The sequence below is a fragment of the Triticum aestivum genome, chromosome 4B (assembly GCF_018294505.1).
Source record: "Triticum aestivum cultivar Chinese Spring chromosome 4B, IWGSC CS RefSeq v2.1, whole genome shotgun sequence".
Lineage (NCBI taxonomy): Eukaryota > Viridiplantae > Streptophyta > Magnoliopsida > Poales > Poaceae > Triticum > Triticum aestivum.
Window position 1 is genome coordinate 223,588,692 of NC_057804.1, and position 7,023 is coordinate 223,595,714.

General features: G+C 45.7%; 1 long non-coding RNA gene across 2 annotated transcripts; it reads right to left on the bottom strand.

Moving 5' to 3' along the window:
- Window positions 1-1,829: 1,829 nt before the first annotated feature.
- On the bottom strand, window positions 1,830-6,616 carry LOC123091857 (uncharacterized). Of its 2 annotated transcripts, none has more exons than XR_006443609.1 (4): window positions 6,222-6,616; window positions 4,333-4,432; window positions 4,023-4,232; window positions 1,830-2,846 (listed from the first exon to the last, which is right to left on the bottom strand). It is a non-coding gene; the product is annotated as an uncharacterized lncRNA (long non-coding RNA). The 2 variants fall into 2 exon arrangements; XR_006443610.1 differs by having other exon boundaries at window positions 1,830-2,849.
- Between the last annotated feature and the right edge of the window lie 407 nt (window positions 6,617-7,023).

Genomic DNA, 7,023 nt, shown 5'->3' on the forward strand with positions numbered 1-7,023 from the left:
CATTTGACAATTAGTCCCAAACAGAGATGACACAGCCGCTTCTCTAGGAGTGCCCATACGATTCGAGTTTAAATTTCAACACTATTTTTCCAACCCATATAGCACACAGTATTTATGTATGCGTCTCGGAAAGGAAAGAAGCTTAAATCCCAGTCTCAATACAGCCAAAACTACATCGAGATACATTTCTTCAACGAATCACAGAAGTGCAAGGCTAACATTAAATTATAAAGACTATATCCCTCCTTCCCCACCAAAATGTGGCCACATTTAGGCTTTGTCATCCCTTAACTAAATTTCAAACCTTTTGAAGATCACAACCAAATTTACTTTCTTAGAAACACCACCATGTAAAACACAGTAAGCATTCTAATACAAAGGTGTGCTCTTACATTGATATGCCCAGGATTAGATCTCCTTAAACCTTACTATACAATGATACATCTCTGGGATATGAAACGGACAATCCTACTGAACATAATCATGTTTGTGGAAAAGATAAAGGATTAATGCTAACTAATGCATGATGTTTATTAAACAATTAGCACCTGAATGCAAACCTAAGGGCCTCTGCGTAGCATGATAAGGAATAAGGATATTAAATGTTCAATCTGATTCTTTTGCTATAAATAATGCCTCAAAGTAATACTATAAGGAAGGAACAAAATAGGAAGAGATGGGGTACCATGCTCTCACCTACAATAATTTCCTTCCATCTATGGGTTTTCCCTAGTACTGATCAAACCATCTTTAAATAGCAGTGCTGACGCCAATTTTTGTTCAACACGCCAAGAGGAACCCAACAAATACACCTGCAAGCAATAAAAGATGGGTTAAAAGTTCACCCATCTAAGCAGGTATCCAACTAAAATCAGAAAAAAAAGATATAGAATGGTCTAATTCCTTCAGGATATCGGCGAACCGAATTAGAGCAGATTGACAGGAGTATAAATACCTCGGAACTAAACATAGTAAAGTAAAAATAAAAATACTTTATCAGCACATTCTTTGTACCAAATAATTGCATAAGGTCATCGAACTACGCTGGTTTAAACAGGGCACATGGTTCAAAGTCAGAAATGGGAGGGGATGCTCCTGGCTGCTAAAGCAGACATAATTACTAAAACAAAACATTAAGCATACTGCAATAAGTAAGTTCTGTTTTCAATAGAATTCATGAGATTATTCCATTCTCAAGCAAGTGCACACATGCAGAACACCTTTTGAGTGAAGAAGCACAATGGAAGACATGATTGAGGCAAGATTATAAATAAAATAAAAGGACAACCAACAAAAATATTTGCGACAAATTATTCCAACAATATGGGTCATTAGTAAATTACCAGTATCATGTACCCCTTGGCTTCCTCTGCAAACGCCTGCTAAAGCAGAGTAGAGAGGTACCAGGTAGCTTGCTTTTTTGCAAGACACACAAGCAGGTGTGAAGCTGCACAAGAAGATACCTTAGAGAAGTCGTCAATGGAGCCAGTCGGAGCGAGCCAAAGAAGTGTGTGACCTTCCGGTGGCCATCATACGGGTCGGGGTACTCCTCACGGCAGAGAATCCTCGTGGCGCCGTTATCGCGTGCTAGGCCTGGGGTGCAAAAAAGTTAGGGCGGCGAAAAAGAAGGGTGATGCTGCAGCGGACGACGAGACTGTCTCTCAATATTAATATGCCATCATATTTCATATTGGCAAAAAGGAGATTGAAATGTAGCAACCTGGCATAACTAATTATCTATACTAATTATTGTCGGATGATTGCATATAATCACTCATCATGAGTAACCGACAGACTGAATGATGGAGTGAGAGGAGAAATATATTTAAGAAATAGAGTAAGAGAGAGAAACTTGAAAGGAAAAAACTCAGCGCTTGCAAATGAAAAACATCATATAAAATGGATAATCACCAATCAGGCGATTTGTAAGATATAAGCTTGTTGTTGTGATTATCACAAATCTAGTTGATGGATGATTGGAATCAGCTATTTCACTGAATAAACAATGGTCATGGCAAAGTTTCACTGACGGGAATCAGCTACAATCACAGAAATGTTTATGACTGGTCTTAACAAGTAGCAAGCTTCAGTCTTGCTCACAGGAATAAGGGATTTGTATATCTATGCGACTATGCCATGTGTATTGCACCCTTTATTTAGACAAGCATGCAAGGAAAATATATTAATGGCACAGTTTCAGTTTTGTGCCATGAAGAGAGGTCGTCAAGTGTGTTGTCCAGAACAGAGATGACCATATGTATCAAGAATGTTGAGGTATGGAGAAAATACACTCTCTCGGGAACACAAGCAGGTTAGTATTTTTTTCTGCATTCTCTGGCAAATACAAATAGTTAATTGGGCGCGGAATATATCAAACTAAAAAATGAATTATTATTCCGTGATGGTAGGAAAAGCAAACTTCCCACACAGCAATTCATACTGTGATATTATGGGCATATACTAAAGTATTTTGAGAAGCATAGAAACAGTTAATCTTGTTTGGTACCTTCCTTCTGTAGCGATCGCTTCAGGTACATAATGTTGATGTGCCATCTGGTGTCCAAAGTAGATATGAAAGCTAGTATATTGTATACATAAAAATTATGCCAAGGATTTCTCTATTTTGACCTTCTTTAAGTAGGTAAGTATTTTCCAGATAACAACTTCGCTTTATTACCTCAAAATTGATCAACTGGTGTGCCAATGAATAGAGCTATAGAATTCGATAGGGTCTGTACTCATGTATTCCCAGATCCTTGCAATTCGGACAATAAACATCCAGCGATAGGACTTCCTGTTCACGTCCTTTAGCAGTCCTTTAGCAGCAGGACTCCATCAATTAAATCCTGCTGATGGTAAAAAGAGAAAGTGATTACTACAGTCCATAGGGTAGTTAGAGATTAGCCACAAAGAAAATAAAAGGGCAGAGAGCTCTAAATAATCTCTTTCTTACTTCCACAATTACATCATGTTCAAATACAAAAAGGAAATAAGCCAGAATATTTATCCATTGCTCAGTGTCAAGAGAAAGCACGTCCCAGTTATAATTGTTTCTACTGGCAAATTGTCTAGTTTATTGATGCCTATGAATAACATATTAAATAGGGCAGCTCAACTCATGCCTAACGAAGATCCAAGTTTCAGTAAAGCAGAAGAATTCATGTTTTCCAAAAAAAATGCACAAATTAGCACAAATCAAGGAAGGTCACCAAGAAAAACAACAATCTAAAAATTAAAAGAGAGGAAGAAACAACACTGTAATAATGCTTTGAAAAGCTTGATTTGGTGTGAGCACAAACTGTGAGAAAAATCAAATGTGTACGTTTAGTTCGTGTGTCAATTTCACAAAAGAGCAGGACCTAAGTTACTGCTGCCCAGCATAGAGTAGCACTACCCTCAGTTGCAGCTTCAGTCCATATAAAATAGTCAGTCCACCAGCAACAGAGGCTATAAACCTCTTCTACTCTTGCATAACTACTTCAGAGTCTGAACGTACAATAGAGTTCATAACTGAACCAAGGGGGGAAATGAGATGTTATTTTTTAAATGAGACGACATTTTTTAATATAACTGAACGTATTGTAAGTACATGAGTTCCTGACATGGCAGTCTCACCAACAACAGTTTGAAGTTAAAGCGAAATTGCACAAATTTTGTTTAAGCCACCACACCCACTACTTTTCAGCTTAGGTGCCCTCAGAAAAAATCATAAACACATCACACTAATCAGTCTATATACATGACATTACTCGATAATTAGAACCACTATGTCTTCCCGACTCATATATGTAACAAAATCTAAGTGTTGGCCATAGTAACAATAGTATATCTGGTAGTACTTAGGTGTCATGAATCACAATTAGGGATTTGTGTCTCTCTTCTCTTGTTCCTACACCTCTATTACCAAAAAATAAGAAGCACACGAAATCAATCCAATTCAGATTCCTCAGAGAACAATGAGAAGCACACTTCATGTCTGCTAATGCTTAGCTAAATTGATAGAAAAGGTAATATGTAGCCACCTGGCTGCTAGAGCATATAGAAGATAAGCATGGACGATGAAGAACTGGCACCACGGATGCCTCCTGTACATCAGCAACTGCATACCCACATACAATGGCTCCGACTACCATAGAACACAAGTCCGCCACTGAGAAGACGAGCTCAGCCAGCGGATCACCGAATCGACGGGCACATCAACCCCACCATCGACTTGATGGGAACACACCCATCTACAACAGAGACCAAAGGAAAAGCAAGAGCACGATTACTGAGTTGGAAAGAAAGTAAGAGCAAAACACAAATAGAGAAAATAAAGTAGGAGATCATCACCACATATAGGACGCATCCGACGACGATTTCCCTGCCACCGCACCTCCTTTCCTCTCCCTCCTCTCCTCCTTCTCTCTCTCCGTCTTATCTTCTCTCTCTCCTGTAGACCAAATTGAGAGAGGAAGGGGATTAGAAGAAGGAACTCAGGGGGGTGCAACCAGAAGAGATGGGGAATGAGATGGCGCCTGATATAGCGGAGATTGCGGCGAGGCGTGTCGGCTGGCGCGGCTACTGCTTCCCTCCTCCTGCGGAGTCTGGGTCGAGGTCGCGCTCCTCGGCTCGAGCTTCTCCTGCCGAGGACGGATCGAGGGCGACGGGCACCAATGGAGCACAGGGCACGACTGCTGCTCCCCTCCTTATATTGAGTCCTACTCGAGGGCGAGCTCCTCCTGCCGAGGCCGGATCAAGGCCGACGGGCGCCGGTAGAGCAGGGACGGCCGAGGCCGAGGAGGCGGTGGTAGGAGAAGAGGCGGACGAGGATGAGCGGCGGTGGCGGCAGGAGAGGAGGCGGCTGCGGGGCGCGGGCTAGGTCTGACTGCTTTTCCTCTTTTCTCTCGCTGCCGCTTCCCCTTTTCTTTTCTGTCGTGCCTGCTAGCCCAGGTCGCCCGCTCGCTCGCTGCTGTCTCTGAGCCGCGCACCCGCGACACAGACAGATGGGCCCGCCACGGCTGAAGCGGAGGCGCCGCCGCTGGGTGCAAACGAGGACGGTAAAAAACGACCATCCAACCCGCGAAAGCCCCTGGCAACCCACGATCGATTGCCCCTGCTTTCACCCGCCCGGACAAAGAGAAGCATACACCGTGTCGCTGCTAGGCTGGCCCGCGCGCAAGGCTGGCCCAAGTGTCAGTCGCTCTAGCTTGATTACGCAGCGTACAGAAGAACGAGCGCCCAGATGTTTACCACGGCGATGGAAAGTACGATGTCATTGGACAGCAGTGCAAATCGAGCGTACAGGATGAATTTGAAACATCGATGGCGCTGGAATGGCGGGTAGTCTAGCAGCGTTTATATGTTAAATCCGAATTGACCAAGTCAATTTGACTAGTCAAAAGGGCAGGTGTGGCCCACATGTCATAGACTATTTATCTAAACAAATAAATAAATTTAACTTATTTAATGGGGTCTACGTGTCATCTACTACTAGATTAACTTAGCACTAAACTAGTAGTACTTCTAACTAAGCCTAGACTAATTAAATAAGGGCCGGCCGTGGCACAGCCGTGAGGCTGGTTGTGCACACACGCACACACACGTGCACTCACACACACCACGGCCATGGCCTTGGCCAGCAGCAGCAGCACTTGGCGGTAGCAGCTAGCAGTGGCACTAGGCAGCGGCTGCACTTGGCAGTAGCGGCTGGAGCAGCAGTAAGGCAGAGCAGTAGCAGCGGCATAGCAGCAGTAGCAAATCAACAGCCGCAGAAGCAAGCAGCTAGTAACGACACTAGCAGAGCCGCAGCAGTATGCGAGCAGCAAGGCGAGCGCGGGAGCAAGGGCGCGCCGCGGCGTGGGCCTGCGTGGGCGCGCGCACGGAGGGCCGAGCAGGCCGCGCGCGCAGGGGAGAGCAGCGGCAGCGCACGGGGTTGGCGCCCAGGAGCAGCAGCAGAGCCGGCGAGCGAGACAGGCAGCAGCGGTGACGCACGGAACCGGCGGCTCCGGCGACCAAAAGGACAGCCGCGACCTCCTATCGGACGAGCAGGACGAGTCACATCGTCCGGTGCATGTAAAACAAGCGGGGATGGCCGGGGAGATGGGCTAAGGAGATGGGCTAAAACGACGGTGAAGAACTAGACGGCGGCTACAAAGCGACGGCGGAGCTCGGAGGCGGCTAGCGTCAGCTCCAACTTGAATATGAGCTTCTACAGAAAGGAGAAGGCTGCGGATGCTCACAGCGGAGCTTGGGAAGGGCTCGGCGAGGCCGGGGGCTGTCGGAGATGCGCGGATCGACGCGTCGAACGGTGGCTAACAGAGGTTGAAGATGGGCTCGATTCCCGCGATGTAGAGGCGCCTGGCTCGCACCGATCCTCGTAGTGGAAGCAGCAGAGGCAGACGGAGCTTTTGGACAAGCTCCTTGCCGGCGAGGACGACGAGGAGCACGCCGGCAAGGTCGGCCGTGGCAATGATGGCGTCGGGTTCGCGTTGGGGAGAAGAGAGCGAGCGAGGGAGAGGGGAAAGTGGGCGCTAGGGTTTGTCCTTGGGCTCGGGGTGATTTTATCCATCTCGAGGGCTCGTTGGATGACGGACACGGCGGCATCAGCGGCCTCGGCGGGGTGGATGGCCGCCACTCCATGGCCCCTGTCTCCTCTCTGTACAGAGGAACGGAGGAAGGGGAAAAAGGCCGTGGTGGGCTGGGCGATGTGCACTGTGCACTTAGGCCCAGACCACGGTAGGTGTTTAGGGCCTTTTTCCTTTTTCTTTTTTGTTTTCTTTTTATAGAATAATTTTGCAGATAAATGAGCTACCAAATGTATTTTGTAAAATGTGAAACTTGGTCACACAGATATAATGCCTTATCCAGCACTGCCACAAAAACTTTGGGGCCATCAGGAGGTGTCCAAGCATTTTTTGAAAATGAAAAGGACATCTTAAATAATGATGGACCAGATAATAAATTCCCAGGGACAATTTGGTAGTTACAAAAATTTTGGTTTCAACATGACAAATATCTAGGGATTATTTGCCATAGGATGAA